Source organism: Topomyia yanbarensis, chromosome 1 (assembly GCF_030247195.1).
Source record: "Topomyia yanbarensis strain Yona2022 chromosome 1, ASM3024719v1, whole genome shotgun sequence".
NCBI classification, from domain to species: domain Eukaryota; kingdom Metazoa; phylum Arthropoda; class Insecta; order Diptera; family Culicidae; genus Topomyia; species Topomyia yanbarensis.
Window position 1 is genome coordinate 47,698,907 of NC_080670.1, and position 16,415 is coordinate 47,715,321.

At 38.3% G+C, this 16,415-nt stretch overlaps 1 protein-coding gene and 1 long non-coding RNA gene across 3 annotated transcripts in view; both read right to left on the minus strand.

Moving 5' to 3' along the window:
• Nucleotides 1–16,415, minus strand: part of LOC131677543 (cytoplasmic polyadenylation element-binding protein 3) — a 1,053,225-nt gene that overhangs the window by 339,719 nt on the left and 697,091 nt on the right. The gene's annotated exons all lie outside the window — the stretch shown is intronic.
• LOC131677553 (uncharacterized) lies at nt 5,719–12,165 on the minus strand. Its single transcript, XR_009303390.1, has 3 exons — nt 7,903–12,165; nt 7,781–7,836; nt 5,719–7,687 (listed from the first exon to the last, which is right to left on the minus strand). It is a non-coding gene; the product is annotated as an uncharacterized LOC131677553 (long non-coding RNA).

A 16,415-nucleotide genomic window follows, 5' to 3' on the forward strand; every position in this document is an offset into this window, starting at 1 on the left:
ATTCCTTGGATTGCGCTGCAGGAGTACGGATACCGTCTGCCCGGTTGTGGGGAGTAGGGTGGAAGTGAAACCATTTCACCAAATCAACCAGAAGCGATTATTCTCCATCCCTCGGTCTACTGTACCACGCGCCCGCACCGATACAAGCTTCTCCGTACCAGAAAAGGACTATAAATTGCACAACGTTTTCGACGGATAAAATATTTTCATCTAGCGTGGTGTGTGCACGTGTGTGAACTGGTGAAAGGAAACTGAAAAGACCGCGTTCGCCACGTTTCGGGTGTTGTGGGGGTGGTGAAAAATGCATGTTTAAAATTATTTTTTATCCGACGCGGTTACCTCTTCGCGCTTTCCATTGCCATTTGTTTATTCACTTAACATTGTTAACAAACGAACGGTTGGAAATACAGACTCTTTGTGCACAGACTAGTGGAGACAAAAACAGTAAAACTAGCAACCATGAGAGCGAAAAATGACAAAATACAGAAAACTGACATCTCGGAAGATCGTACACTTTTCATGGACTTCCCCTCGCCAATTTTCGTTTGAAGTATGATATGATAAGAGGATTTTGTCTTAAGGACGATTCAGACGATACATCAACGTCAACGTCAATGGAATGTCACCGTTCTGTCAGGACAAGTTACTTTTCTCTTGTGCCCGTTCACACGTGCCGTACGTCAAAACGAATGCTTCCATTTAACCACAGAGAACAGACATATAAGCTAGAACAAACTTTCTCGAAAAACCTGTGTAAACATTTAAAAGAAAATACGTTGAAAATCACCATCGCATACAGATTTGCATGCGTGAGTCACCATTGTATCCAAGTTTGCAGACAAGCCCCGTAAAGCAATTGCTGGCCGATCGAAGCGCCGGCCAGTGGCAAGTTGCTACTTGCTGTTGTCATTTCAAAGCGACAGTTTTTATTCTTACACACGTCGAAAACTTTACTTGTATGTCAGTTCTCAGTGATTTAACTGCATGTAGCTAATCTTGACGTTCTGTTGACGTTCCGTACCGTTGACGGAAGCCTGATGTATCGTGTCCCAGTAAATTTCAACCGGAAATGAACTGGAATTCTGGCTGGTTCCAGTTCGTCCACGGGCTCCAGTGGCACAACTGATTCTAACTAGAATCGGTTGTGTCACTGGATCCGGAATACGAACTGGAACCAGCCAGAATTCCGGTTTATTTCCGGCTGAGCTTAACTGGGGTTAATCGTACTTTAATCTTTTACCCAGTCACCAAATTTTCTGGCAGAGACCGCTCTGCTAGATTTCTGTCAGTTTTGGTTTGGCAGCTGGCTTTGGTTTGGCAGCTGGCTTTGGTTTGGCAGCTGGCTAGATTTTTGTCAGATTTCTGCGCGTATCTTGTCGGGTTAGTTGAGCTAGGGCGATCCCAGGCATAGCAAAGATCCTGGCAAATCCTACCTGGTAGAATTTAGCACGAATCGAGCGAAACATCTGACAAAGATGTGGCAGGAAGCGTACAGAGATCTTGGCCGTACATTCCTGGCTGGATTCTGAATAAAAGTGAGCAGCATCGGCAGGTTTAACCGCTTCTGTCAGAAACGGTTGTTGCATTTGAGCAAAAAAAATGCTGGCAGAAACTCTGTCAGAATCAATTTCGCTTTGCTCAACTTTTGCTAACTTTCTGCTTGCCACGGTGACTGGGTATCAATGTTGTGTTGAAGTACCCGCATGAATCTACTCAACGCAGTAAGCTGAGAAATTATTTCAACACTATCAGAAGTTGTGCCCAATTTTTGCCCCGCATCATCTCACAGTGCGGATAGGCTTTGTTGCTCGTCTCGCGTAGAAGAGAAATCTTACCCAATTGTAGTAAGCTTCCACTCCCTGTCATACTAGCTGATGACGACCGCAGGAAAAGTTCTTCCTGACGCGACCACTCGATTCTTCAGTAGAACGTACTGGTCGGCGGTAGCTTTTAATTGAAGAACGTCAAATCGGATTTCGTGACGCTTTTTCTTCTGTCGTGCTGATTTTATTGTAAGACAACGAGTGTGCGTAAAATATTTAACGTACATTTTCGTTTTTCAAATATAAATTCGGTTAGTCGAAACTCCCAAAACAGTATCGAAGCGGAGAAGGGTGGATGCCATTTCAGTCACCGGCAAATAAGCTGTGAATTCCTGTTTGTCACATTACAGACACACGTGCGATTCTGGCAATGCGGGATCGGAGTTTTACCTGAACTGAAATGGGGAAAAATCCCCGGCCACGGGAAAAGTTTGGGGGCGTCTGACATATGAATAATTTATCATTAAGAGGAGATATGTGTGATTTTATAATTCTGCATTCTACGGCTTCAATTGGAGATGGGTCGAGTGTGCGCCGTCTTTTCGGTTCGTTAAAATTTGTACGTAAGGACGAAGGTGTTTTGTAGCTCGACGATCGTACGAGTTTCGCTATTTCGGAGTGGGGCCGGAAATTGTTCGCTTGACTAGTTGATTGATTTGAAATTCAAATTGCGTACGAATTTCATGGGAAGTACATATTACGACACATTAGAAGCCGTTTATGGCGTCAACTATTAATATTCTTTTCATTGCGAGTAAAGCCACTGTGGAGAGAAATTGAAACTGGAGTGTTTTTATGCAATTGACAAAGTGTTCAATTTAATCCAAATAAACTGCTATCTTAGATGTTACAGTTCGATAGACCAGCAACTATTCAAAAGATTTCTAAAGTATCGTAGATTTCAAGAAATTTGAAAATAACGAGAGAATGTCGTAGCGTATGAACTTTAAGATCGGACGGATCATTTGTAATTGGAGTCGACCGGTTACAATTTAAACACAATTTTATCTTTCCGCCATACCGTCAAAGTGTAGCCTTCATTGGGAAATGACGGCTATGCAAAAACATTTTCGGAGCACCAGCCGAAGATCTGATTCCGTTCAGAAATATCGAGTTTCAACATACGGTAGATGCATTCGAAGCAGCTTTGAAAGGAGATGCAAGCGTGTTACTTTACCATCGAGAACCGAGGGGCAAGACTGTCTTTGCCGTGGGACATGTTGGTAGACTTGAGCGATTCGTAGTAACACTGCGTAAGCTCGACTTCTGCCAGCAGAAGACATACGATTACTCCGTATGAACATGGTCCGCGCCAAATTTTACGACCATAAAAGCACCATGAAATGATCCCAAAAACCTATAAATATACTAGAATATGGTTTTTAAATGGGATCTTCCAGACTATGGTGTTTTTATGGGTTGAACCCATTCCAAACACTATCAAAACACCATGTAGTGGGGGTGAATTTGGGCGTATCGTTTGCTCGGGTAGCTATGTAATAATCGCAAATGCTGTGCTGCAAATAACTCGGTTTGTTTACATTTGTCACTAAGGACGATTTGAATCAGCACTTTTGATAACAGCACCACCACAGTAAATAAACGCAGCGGCGTCGAAGGTCTTAGCACCATATACGCAGGTATTTTCCAAATCATAAAAAAACAATAACAAACAAAAAATACAAAGCATAGCAATGACAGATCCCAATACATGAACGCTAACATATCAGCGTATATTCAGTATGAAATTCAGTGCGGAATTCCGAGCGAAATTCAGTGCGAAATTCTATGTAAAATTCCGAGCGAAATTCAATGTGAAAATCCGCTTGAAATTTCGTGCGAAATTCTATGGAAAATTCCGCAAGAAATTCCGCGTGAACTTTCGCGCGAAATTCCGTACGAAACTCCGCGTGAATTTTCGCGCGAAATTGCGTGAGAAATTTCCTGTGAAATTCCGCGCAAAATTCCGGGCGAAATTCCGTGTGAAGTTCCGGGAGAAATTTCGCGTAAAACTCCGCTCGAAATTCCGCGCGAAATTCCGCTTGAAATTCGGCGAGATTCCACCTGAAATTCTACCCAACAATTCTGCGCAAAATTGCGGGCGAAATTTCACGAATTCCGCACGAAATTCTGTGCGAAGCTCCGGGCGAAGTTCCATGCGAAATGCCGTACGAAATTCCGGGCGAAATTGCGTGCGAAAGTTCCGCGCTGTACCCCGTCTGATATTCCGTGCGGAATTCCGCGAAATTCCGCGTGAATTTTCGGGCGAAATTCCACGTGAATTTCTGCACGAAATTCAGGGTGAAATTTCAAGCGAAATCCCGTGAAAAATTCCGTCTAAAATTTCGCGCGAAATTCCGGGCGAAACTCCGCGCGAAAATCCGTGTGAAATTCCGCGTGAAATTTCGAGTGACATTTCGTGCGAAATTTCGGGTGAAATTGCGTGAAAAATTCCGTGTGGAATTCTCCGCGAAATTCCGGGCAAATCTCTGTGAAAAAAAAACCCGTTTGTAATTTCGTGCGAAATTCCACGCAAAATTTCGCGGTAAATCTCACCTGAAATTCCGTGCAGAATTCCGCGCGAATTTTGGAGCGTGAAATTTTGCGTGAAATTCTGTTCGAAATTGCGGGCGAAATCCCTTGCGAAATTCTACGCAAAATTTCGCGCAAAATAGCGAGCAAAATTTCACGCGAAATTGTGTGAGAAATTCCGTATGAAATTCCGCACGAAATTCTACGTGAAACTCCGGGTGAAAATCTATGCGATGATCCGTGCGAAATTCCGCGTGAAATTCCGCTCAAAATTTCTCGTGAAATTTCGTTCTAAATTCTACGCAAAATTCCGCCAGAAATTCCATGCGAAATTCCGTACGAAATCCCGGGTGAAATTCAGTGCGAAATTCCGAGCGAAATTCTGTAAGAAATTTCGTGTGAAATACCGCGTGAATTTTCGAGCCAAATTCCGTGCGGAATTCCAATTGCATTTCTGCGTGAAGTTCAGAGTGAAAGTCCTTTAAAAATTTCTTCAAAAATTCCTTGTGAAATTCCGCGCGAAATTCCGGGCGAAATTCCGCGCGAAAATCCGTGTGACAGTCCGCGTGACATTTCGGGCGAAATTGCGGATGAAATTCCGTAAAAAATCCGTGTGGGCAAAACTCCGTGCGAAAATCCGCGAAATTATGGGCAAAAATCCACGCAAAATTCCGCGGTAAATCTCGCCTGAAGCGCCGCGCGGAATTTCGCGCGAATTTTAGGGCGAAATTCCGCGTGATTTTTTGCGTGAAATCCTGTTCGAAATTGCGAGCGAAATTCCTCGCGAATTTCTACGCAAAATTGCGGTCGAAATTATACACGAAATTTCGTGAGAAATTACGTAAGAAATTCCTCGCGAAATTCCAGGCGAAACTCCGAGTTAAGTTCCATGCGAAGTTCCGTGAGAAATTCCGCGTGAAATTCTGCTCGAAATTCCGCGTGAAATTCCGCTTGAAATTCCGCGTGACATTTCGTTCGAAATTGCGGACGAAATTCCACGCAAAATTTCGCCTGAAATTCCATGCGCAATTCCGCACGAAGTCCCGGGCGAAATACACCGTGAAATTCCAGGCAGAAATTCCGGGTGAAATTGCGGGTGAAGTTCCACGCGGAATCCAAAAATCTTCGTGGAGTTCTCTGAGCGAAATTCAGTGCGAAATTCAACGTGCATTTCTGTGCGAAATTCGGGGCGAAATTTCACGCGAAATTCCGTGTGAAATTCCGCGCGAAATTCTGCGCGAAATTCCGGGCGAAAATCCGCGTGAAATTCCGCTCGAAAATCCGCTTGAAATTTTTCGCGAAATTCCATGCGAGATTCCGTACAAGATTCCGCTCGAAACTCCGTACAAAATTCCGCGTGAATTTCCGGCCCTAGGCCATAACGACTGAGCTATATACACTTCTCATCATTGCAGCATCGATCACAAGTGGATCGTCATGCACACACTGGTATGTGTTATTCAAGTTATCTCTGCACTGGATAGCCAAGGACGTATAGCAATTGTCTCACGAACACTAATGCAGTTTTTTGGTTGAAAAAACAATCCCATTTGCTTTTGCCGTCTTTATTTATTAATATCCACCCGCTAGTGATGTAGTGTTTGTGTCATGTGACGTGTACGTGTATGAGCCGTAGAAAAGTACCTATATGGGGTTCGATGTTGTATTATTCAAGTATGAGGTTGGTTGAACGATTTTAGAGCTTTTGGCTCTAGTACAGTGAGCAGAAAAAAAACATATGGATTAAGGCTCCCGAGATTTTGTTTTGGGTGTAGTTGAATTAATTGCTGATAGTTATTGCTTCTGACAATACTGCAGATGTACAAGAAACACCTACACTGAGAAAAAAAAATTCATAGTTAGCATACGTTTTATACCCGTCTCTTTCATTCTGTTGTGATTTTTATGCATTTTCTAGCATATTGTTCTAATAAGCATTCAATGAGTAGATAGACCGAATATGTCCAATGCACAAAATTTATAGCAGGAGAAACGAGAGGCAGATAGAAAAGTATGCTATCGATTGTACTATTCATCGTGTACGTTTTAATCCTGAATATCTTAGAATTTTTTGAAAATGCTTTCCTGAATCCAAGAACGTTGTTGGATAGTCAAAAAACCAAGGACATCCTCATCAGTGGCTCATAAAAAAGGTATCTTTAAGGAATTTTTTGAACATTAAAATAACAAGAGAAACAGTTTATCTTTTGTGTTGTTTTGAAACATATATTTAATTGTAATTGTTTTATTTGAGGTTTTAACCTGACGGTCATTAACCAGTAAACATATATTTACTCAACAACAACAAAATGGTTCGAATGTCAAATAAATACAAAATTGTGATTTTATAAACAATCTAGCGCAGAAGCTCGCCGCGTCAGCTCAGCTTTTTGTGAACCACAGACCCCTTTGAAATCAATTTTTGTAATCCCCCTCCCCTTGTACGGGTTTATTTCTTTAATAAGTTTTCTTCAGTAAACACAAGTTTAGCCTTTGTCGTACCCCTCCCTCCCTAAAAGTGTTACAGAATTTACGAATAGTCCCAAAGAACAAAATTTGATATTTCTATATGCATCAGGAATCCTCAGCAACTACTTCACGCCCCCCTAGGTGCTCGCAGACCCCAGGTTGAGAATCGCTGATCTAGATCAAATCCAATATATTCAAAATTGTACTTTACAACCCAAGATACTTTGCCAAAAACACCAAATCTCCAGGATAAAAAAAACAGAGCACTATAAGTTTTAGTCGTCGAAAGCAGTATTCTGTTCCACTGTGCGGCGCTCTTCTTCACTACCAAAGCTCTTGCGTAGCTGTAAAAAATAAAACTTTCTTTTGCTCAATTGGAAAATTTATCCTCACGATCGCTATCATTAGGAAGGCACCGTGGCACGCATTCACTTTTGTTTGTACAGCCACCAGGATTCGTTTTGCACTTTCTGCCTTCACAAAGACAGCCACTATTATCTCTCTTATCTTGCTTCCGGTTCTGTTGGCTGTTGTAGGGCCGTAACGTTCTTTTTTACTTTGCAGTAAGCGGGCGTTCGACATCTTACGGCGTGATGATAATGTTGATGATGATGATGATTATGATGATGATTGAGCAGACACGAAAGCTTACTGCCTGCCAGCCCGACTGCTCTTTGTTCTGTGCGTAATCCTGCGCCGTTTATTGTACTTTGTATACTTTGCTTCTCCGTAGCAGGATTTTTCCTTCATTCAAACGATCACACGGTATAAAAGAAGCACCGTCTTTTGATGGTACTGTTTATTTATTGTGATGATTCCGGGAAGCGCCGGATTCCTCTTCGAATAGCGAAGCTCACCGAGCCCTACATTTGTTAATTTGCTTTAACTTTGATTGAGATGGAAGCTTTGATCTCTGATAACCGATTCAATATCAGAAATGACTCTTTAAGATTTACCTGTGAAAATATGCCGCATTCCGCCGGTGTAATAAAGGTCGTGAAATCGATCCTAGCTGTGAATGCACAACCAATTATACAACTGTCAATTAGAATCATCACTTTTCACTCATTATCGTTACCGAAAAGAATTGGATTGCGTGTCGGGTGCCTGGTTGAAATGCTAACCGGTTTAGGCATTTATTATTCAGAACCTGCTCGTTCCTTCGTCCTCCCGAATTCGCACTCCTGCTCCGACACAAGACTCTTTCCAGCGGTACTCTTCACGACACCGTAGGCAAAGGATAACAGCAATCCAACCACCTGCCTGTCCATCACTAAAGGAATGCTTCCGGTTCCACAGCAAAGGTTACACTCTGACAGTCAACTGACAAGTTAATAGCGTACGTTAATAAGTCCAGGATCTAAGCAACCAAAGCTAGAAAACAAAAAAACAAAGAGGATTACCCGCTTTATGGAAATTCTCGGCAACCCGGTGTCAATCTTTGCTTGGCTGATTAGTCGAGAAAAGGGGACTAACTTAAAGCTATCGGGTTGAAACAGGCTAAAAAGTCAGTACCCTAAATTCATTATTATTCTACCGCGAGCACGCTCCGACAGTCACACCTACCGACCGTGACCTCGCCGGGTTTTCGCCATACCTGGCCCCGCTTGTGTGAAAGTGTGCCGCCACAGATTTTAATTTTACCGTCAAGGCTGTCCCCATTCCGGATGTTTTCCGTTCTTCCCGAAGTTTGTCAGTGTAGCTTACCGCCGGGAGGAGCCCTCCGGAGCGGCGCAGTGGGGCCGGAAGTCCGGGAGAAGTTTAAAATAAGAATTAATTAGATTGAAAATATTACCAGCAGAATCGTGTTCGCAGCGCGGCGGAAAGAACTCGGATCAAGAAGTGGAGGACGAAAATAAAAAAAAAAAAAAAACAGTACTGTCAAGAGATGGTACTTAGCGAAAATTGCTCGAGTAGGTACTTGATGGTGCACGCGAAGCTTTAATTTCTAATTTCCGCTGTGTTCGGTCCGGAGCGTAAACAGGGAAGTCAGCAAACAAGGCACAACGCAAAGTTTGTAGCTGGTTGAATGTTTTCCCCAAGCGTTGTATTTCTTGAAATGAGTTTCTTTCAATAAAACAAACTCGCGTAATTAGAACGGTATCTGAAGCAATTTCCGGTTCATAAGCATTACAGGTGTGGTGAACTATGGAGCAACTTGTGAAGATAGTAAAAATGTAAAAGAAAGACTGTGAAACTATGAGGCTGAAAGAATCTATATGCAGAAAAATCAGTCCTTTTTGAATCAACAAAACGTTTAGTTGAATCAAAAACGTGGCGAGTGACTGTTTCAAACTGAAATGGGCGTTTTTCGAAAGCATGTATTTGGTTTAGTTCAACAAATACTTCTGTTTACATTTTAAATAGAAACATTGTTGAATAAAAATAAAATTTGTTAGATCTAACTGATCCTTTTGTTAAAAAGCAACAGAATCTTTGTTTAATTTCAACTAAATTTGAGTTGTTCTCTCCTTTGGTTGATACAAAAGATTTGTTTTTGTTTCTTCAAACTTCTAGCCAAACATGTCAAATGGTCCTAAGTGAAAACGACAGTTTCTCTTTGTTTACTTTCTCTTTCGCTAATAACTCGTCCGTTTATACGTTTGTTTATTAACTCTTAGCATTATATGCTAGTCAAAATCAGTGTTTTTCGATATATCCTGAAACAATATTGAAAAGTTTTATGCTGACGCCGTAATAATCGAAAGAGAAAGTAAACAAAGAGAGGCTCTCATTTGCACTTTGACATGTTTGTCGAGACTTGTTTGTTCGGTTAAACTTATCATGATTTTGTTGTTTCAAACGAAATATTTGTTGAAACTACTGAAAAGCCAACAAATGAATTAGTTGGTAATTTCAACCAACAGTATTGATTGAATCAATCCTGAATCTTGTTTGTCACTATATCAAACGGGAAAAATGTTATTTAAAACCAAAATTTGTTTATTTTAACTAATTTTTTTTCTGTGTGTACATTGTAGCAAGAACCCGGTCAAACCATTCGGAATTTGATTTGGAATCCTGAATGGAGTCAGTATGGATTCCAAATCAGATGCAACAACCGATGCTGAGTCCGAATCGGTTGTTGCATTTGATTTGGAATCCATAATGACTCCATTCAGAAATCCGAACCGGTTCCGGAATGAGTTTAACTGGGAACCAGTAAGGTCATGGCGGTATTAACACCCAGTAAGCAAATTTTCTGGCAGAGACCGCTACATTTCTGTAAGTCTTGGTTTGGCAGCCCTGTCAGATTTCTGCGCGTATCCTGTCGGGTTAGTTGAGCCAGGGAGAACTCGGTTTCGCTCGCGTTTTCTGGCAAATTTTGACAGGAACCGAGCTAAACCCTGGCATAACTCGGACATAAACTGTGCGAAGATCCTGACAATTCCTACCTGGTAGAATTTAGCACGAATCGAGCAAAACATCTGACAAAGATGTGGCAGGAAGCGTGCAGAGATCTTGGCCGTACATTTCTGGCTCGATTCTGGATAAAAGTGAGCAGCATCGGTTGGTTTAACCGCTTCTGTCAGAAACGGTTGTTGCATTTGAGCGAATTCGTTGCCAGAATTCTCGCACAAATCGTGCAAAAATGCTCGCAGAAACTCTGCCAGCATCAATTTCGCTTTGTTCAACTTTTGATAACTTTCTGCTTGCCGCGCTGACCATGCAGCACGCTATGCCAGTTAATGCCATCTAGCAGCGGACTCTGATACTGATATAGCTATGAGTGCCAACTTTGCAGCATGAATTTCACAATTCGCATACACACATTGTGCATCTGGTAAGGAATGATGTTAAAAGTAAATTTTATTTTCTCTTTGAATTTTTATTCATATTCTGCCATTTTTACTAAATTTTGTTATGGTGCCGACAAGCGACCACATTTTTCTAAACGACAATACATGATCATTTCACTAAATTGTCAACATTTTTAATATTGACGGCATAAATTAAATTCCTTCACCCGTTATTAGCTAAGACCTCTAGCTTTTTATTGGTATGCTTATGTCCCTATATTATGCAATTGGAGAAATGTTATAAGCCGAAGGCAAAAGGGTGCCGACAACCGACCAAATTCCCCTATTACTGTAACTTTCATTTGAAATCAAGTTTGTAAAAATCGGTAGAAAATTCGCTGGAGAATAGGTGTGATATTAGCTTAGGAGCTTGGAGAGTTCCCCGGAGGCATCGCGAACAGTAATAGGTGGCCAATGTTGTCAAAGCTGCTTTGATTGATCATTAGTGATTCAGACCCGCAATGTAGAGTAATGTTGCACCCATTTTAATATGTTTTTACATTTCTTACAAAAGAAATGTATAGGATTCGCTCAAACTTTGAAAACTTTTTCCGAGGCCCGGAGGGCCGAGTCTCATATACCAATCGACTCAGCTCGACAAATTGAGACAATGTCTGTATGTGTGTGTGTGTGTATGTGTGTATGTATGTATGTACAAAATGTCATGTAATTATCTCAGCAATGGCTGAACCGATCTTAATGAAATTAGTTTCAAATGAAAGGCCTAACGTTGCCATTTGACACTATTATTTTTGATTTTCGATATGTTGTTTACTTTCTGAGATATGGGCGATTTTGTCAAAACACGGCAGGTTTTTTGCAAATAACTTTCAAACAATACAGTTTCGTCCCACAAACTGCATATAAATAGAAAGCTTGTAAAAATACCTTTCTAACAAGCTATAGATTGTCTAAATCCGTGCACGAGCAGCGGAGATATTGAACATTTTGTATTTTTAGTCCACGCTTACCAATTTCCCCTAACTAAAAATGAGATTGTTTCATACAGAGTATTGCTTTACTGGTGTTTTAGGGGCAAAACTAAACCGATTTTGAATATCGGGGTATGAAAACACATCTACGTGATTCAAGGAATTCGATGTTGAGAACATTTTGTGAATTACCTTTATAATAAATTAACTATTTCTCAAAAATCAATATATAAGTTCACTTCAAAGACAAAATCATGTGTTGATAAAGAAACAGTGAGTTCTAGTATTTATTCCTTGGATTAGGCATTGCGTTCAATCATGAGGTAAATGTTGGATGATATATCAATACACAGATCAACAATCAATTCACCTAGTAGTGAGATAAAAGATTTCTAATATAATTATACTTGTGGCGTCACCGAAAGCAACTGTATGTTTGAAGCCCAAAAATCTAGCGAAAATTTATCTCTTTTGCAAGATTTAGGTTATACTGGTTATGGCGCAAAAATGACTACTTACATTATTTATGATAAGAATGTAAGAATCAATATATCAAAATAATATACCTATAAAAATAATGTCACTGCATTAACCATCATTTGCCATTCCTCACACGCCCCCCCCCCCCCTCCTCCATCTCTCTCTCCCTCTCTCTCTCTCTCTCTCTCTCTCTCTCTCTCTCTCTCTCTCTCTCTCTCTCTTGCTCTCTCTGTCTCTCTTCTATCGCATCTATCTAACTATTTCTGTATCCATTTCTAAGTTGTGTGATAAGATCTTCTGCCAATCTGAAATATTTATTAATTGTAATTGCGAAGGTTTGAGAAAACAAAACTATGTCTTGTCTGCTGCTACATCAACTCAACTTTAATTCAATTCTATTCAAAGCCTGTATCTACACTATAATTAAGGAAATTCATGGCTATATCAGAAAAATATTTGGCTTAACTGGGTAATATGAAAGTTTGACGATGAAAATTTTCAAAAGAGACATTCCACGTGAAATATTTAAACTATTCGTATCTCTATTGAATTTTGAATGAAATATATGTTCAAAGACTGAAAGCTGAAGCCAGTAGGATTGGACTTGCCACCAACGTTTCGAAGACAAAATACATGAGAGGTTCTAAAGACGACAGTGTGAACCTCCCACCCGAGTTCGGATTGACGGTGAGGAAATCGAGATGGTCGACGAATTCATGTATTTGGGTTCACTGGTAACCGACGACAATGATAACAGCAGAGAAATTCAGAGACGGATCTTGGCGGGAAATCGTGCCTACTTTGGACTCCGGAGGACGCTCCGGTCGAACAAAATTCGCCGGCGCACGAAGTTGATTATCTACAAGACGCTGATTAGATCGGTAGTCCTCTACGGCCACGAGACCTGGACTATGCTCGTGGAGGACCAACGCGCCCTTGGAGTTTTCGAACGAAAGGTTTTGCGTACCATCTATGGTGGCGTGCAGATGGAAGACGGAACGTGGCGCAGGCGAATGAACCATGAGTTGTATCAGCTGCACATTAGTTGTATTGGTACGAACTTTCATGAAAAATAACGGATCAAAGACCAAAAATATCCACAAATTAGATCCAGGAAAAGAAGTCTCCCAAAGTACCCACTCTCGATGGGGGATGCAACTACAATGTGTCTTCTAACTTATCGTCGTCTATATCTGGATATACTGAGTAGTTTGAACCATTTCTTTTTCACAGTATTGGTCTGCATAGGACTTTTTGATCCATATTTCCTGCACGAGAATTTTGAACGAAACAATATGAAAGCTATAAGGATGAATGGAAAGCAGTCTGCAATCAACTGAATGCACGGCTTTTGTACTATCGACATAACCTAGACATTTCACAACATTTACTTCAATGCAAATAAAAACTTTGAAATATCTACCTGTCTCATTCACGAATCGCATTCTCCCTGTCGTTCTCTGTTCAAGGGACTTGAAAGCACATGTGACCTTGTCTCACTTTACTATATTCAATTGCGCGTTAAAATACTGGATCTGTAAATTCTATTCTGTACATAAATCTTTTTTTCGGGAATATGTGACCAAAAAGTAAACTTCGAATTCCAAAGCAAATTGAACGTTCCAGGTTCCTGAAAACTAATTAAGGTCCAACAATAAAGTAGAAAAACCAGATAATCTTAAAACGAAGCCGTCAAGTAAAAAAGCATGAAAACAAAAGAATAAAACCAGAAAAAGATGGAAGCTCTAGAAAGTCCATTGCATAGGGTGATGAGCCTATTTTCACCATACTAAGCAAGGTGCCTCACTAATTCGGTAATTTCTTGCTTTACAATCAATAGAATGCGTAAAAATTGACATGAACCGCTTTGCTTCGTTGTTAAGAACCAATATAATAACACAAATGCGTTGAAAACAGTAAAATTCTCGTGTTTGAGCACAATAAAAACTCGATTCGAGTGCCCCTATTGTTGCGCTATCATTTGACTCAATGCGTTGAACAAAGATGGCAGACACTGTTCTAACCAACGGCTTCAAATGGGTAGGGTGATAATAGAAACATGGTGCAAATAGGCTCATCACCCTATTTATTAGCCTTTTCTCAGAAGATGAGATTTTCAAAAACATTTCAAAACTTTCTGATGCAATGGTTCTCAAATTCGTACAATCCGGTTTATTCATTTTTTTTATTCAAAAATATTTTTAGCTTCAAATATATGACCATTTCTTTTTAATTAATTATTACATTCCGCATCTTTTTATTCGTTTTGTTCATCTGCGTTCATTTTACTTATTTTATTCGTTTCATTCTTTGGATTCATTCTGATCAGTTTACTCTTTTTATGCATTTTACTCATATCATTCATTTAACTTATTTTATTCATTGTTTTCATTGTAAGCATTTTATTCATTTTTTCCAGTTTATTCATTTTGTTCAGTTTCTTCAGTTTAATAATCTGACTACTTTTTCAGTTTTAATCATTCCATCCAAATAATTTATTTGATTCAATTTATTTCTTTATATTAATTTATAACCTTTTACCATTGTTCAATTTTTCATCTTAATCAATGCATTAGATTCTGCTCATTTTCTTCTTTTTATTTATTTTATCACTTCAGCTCATTTTGTTTATTTGATTCGTTTGTTTTATTTATGCATTTCATTTATTTTTTACTTTATTCATTTTGTTCATCCATTCTTTTTATTCATTTGATCCATTTCATTATTTTGATTCATTGTATTCACTGGATGAATTAAATCAATTTGATTCATTTAATTCATTTGATTCATTTGATTCATTTGATTCATTTGATTTATTTGATTCATTTGATTCATTTGATTCATTTGATTCATTTGATTCATTTGATTCATTTGATTCATTTGATTCATTTGATTCATTTGATTCATTTGATTCATTTGATTCATTTGATTCATTTGATTCATTTGATTCATTTGATTCATTTGATTCATTTGATTCATTTGATTCATTTGATTCATTAGATTCATTTGATTCATTTGATTCGTTTGATTCATTTGATTCATCAGATTCATTTGATTCATTTGATTCATTTGATTCATTTGATTCATTAGATTCATTTGGTTAATTTGAATCATTTGATTTATTTGATTCATTTTGTTCATTTGGTTCATTTGATTCATTTGATTCATTTGATTCATTTGATTCATTTGATTCATTTGATTCATTTGATTCATTTGATTCATTTGATTCATATGATTCATTTGATTCATTTGGTTCATTTGATTCATTTGATTCATTTGATTCATTTTATTCATTCGATTCATTTGATTCATTTGATTCATTTGATTCATTTGATTCATTTGATTCATTTGATTCATTTGATTCATTTGATTCATTTGATTCATTTGATTCATTTGATTCATTTGATTCATTTGATTCATTTGATTCATTTGATTCATTTGATTCATTTGATTCATTTGATTCATTTGATTCATTTGATTCATTTGATTCATTTGATTCATTTGATTCATTTGATTCATTTGATTCATTTGATTCATTTGATTCATTTGATTCATTTGATTCATTTGTTTCATTTGATTCATTTGATTCATTTGATTCATTTGATTCATTTGAATCATTTGATTCATTCAAATCATTTGATTCATTTAAATCATTTGATTCATTTGATTCATTTGATTCATTTGTTTCATTTGATTCATTTGATTCATTTGATTCATTTGATTCATTTGATTCATTTGATTCATTTGATTCATTTAATTCATTTGATTCATTTGATTCATTTGATTCATTTGATTCATTTGATTCGTTTGATTAATTTGATTAATTTGATTCATTTGATTCATTTGATTCATTTGATTCATTTAATTCATTTGATTCATTTGATTCATTTGATTCATTTGATTCATTTGATTCATTTGATTCAATTGATTCATTAGATGCATTTTATTCATATCTTTAATTTTATGCATTTAATGTTCAGTCATTCGTTTTATTTCATTCAATTTGTTAGTATGAGTCAATTTATTCTTTTAATCTTATAACTATTTCTAAATATAATCTTAACTTTTATTTAATAACCTAATCTAATTTGATTCGTGTATATTATAATTTTGATTTACATTAATTTTTCTACTCATTCTATGAATTTAAAAACCTATTATTTCATTTTTTGCTTTACTTTTTTATTTCGGTCGTTTTGTTGATTTCTATAATTTATTCAGTTTATTCGAGATTGTATTCGTGCAAGACTAGAAACTGTTTTCATCCCACCTCTAGTTGGGTGCTTACTTCTCGTGAGTTCTGCAAACTAATGCAATAGTGTGTGAATGTGTAAGAAATGTCTCATCTCACTGCTAGGTGGATTAAATCGGTTTTGGAC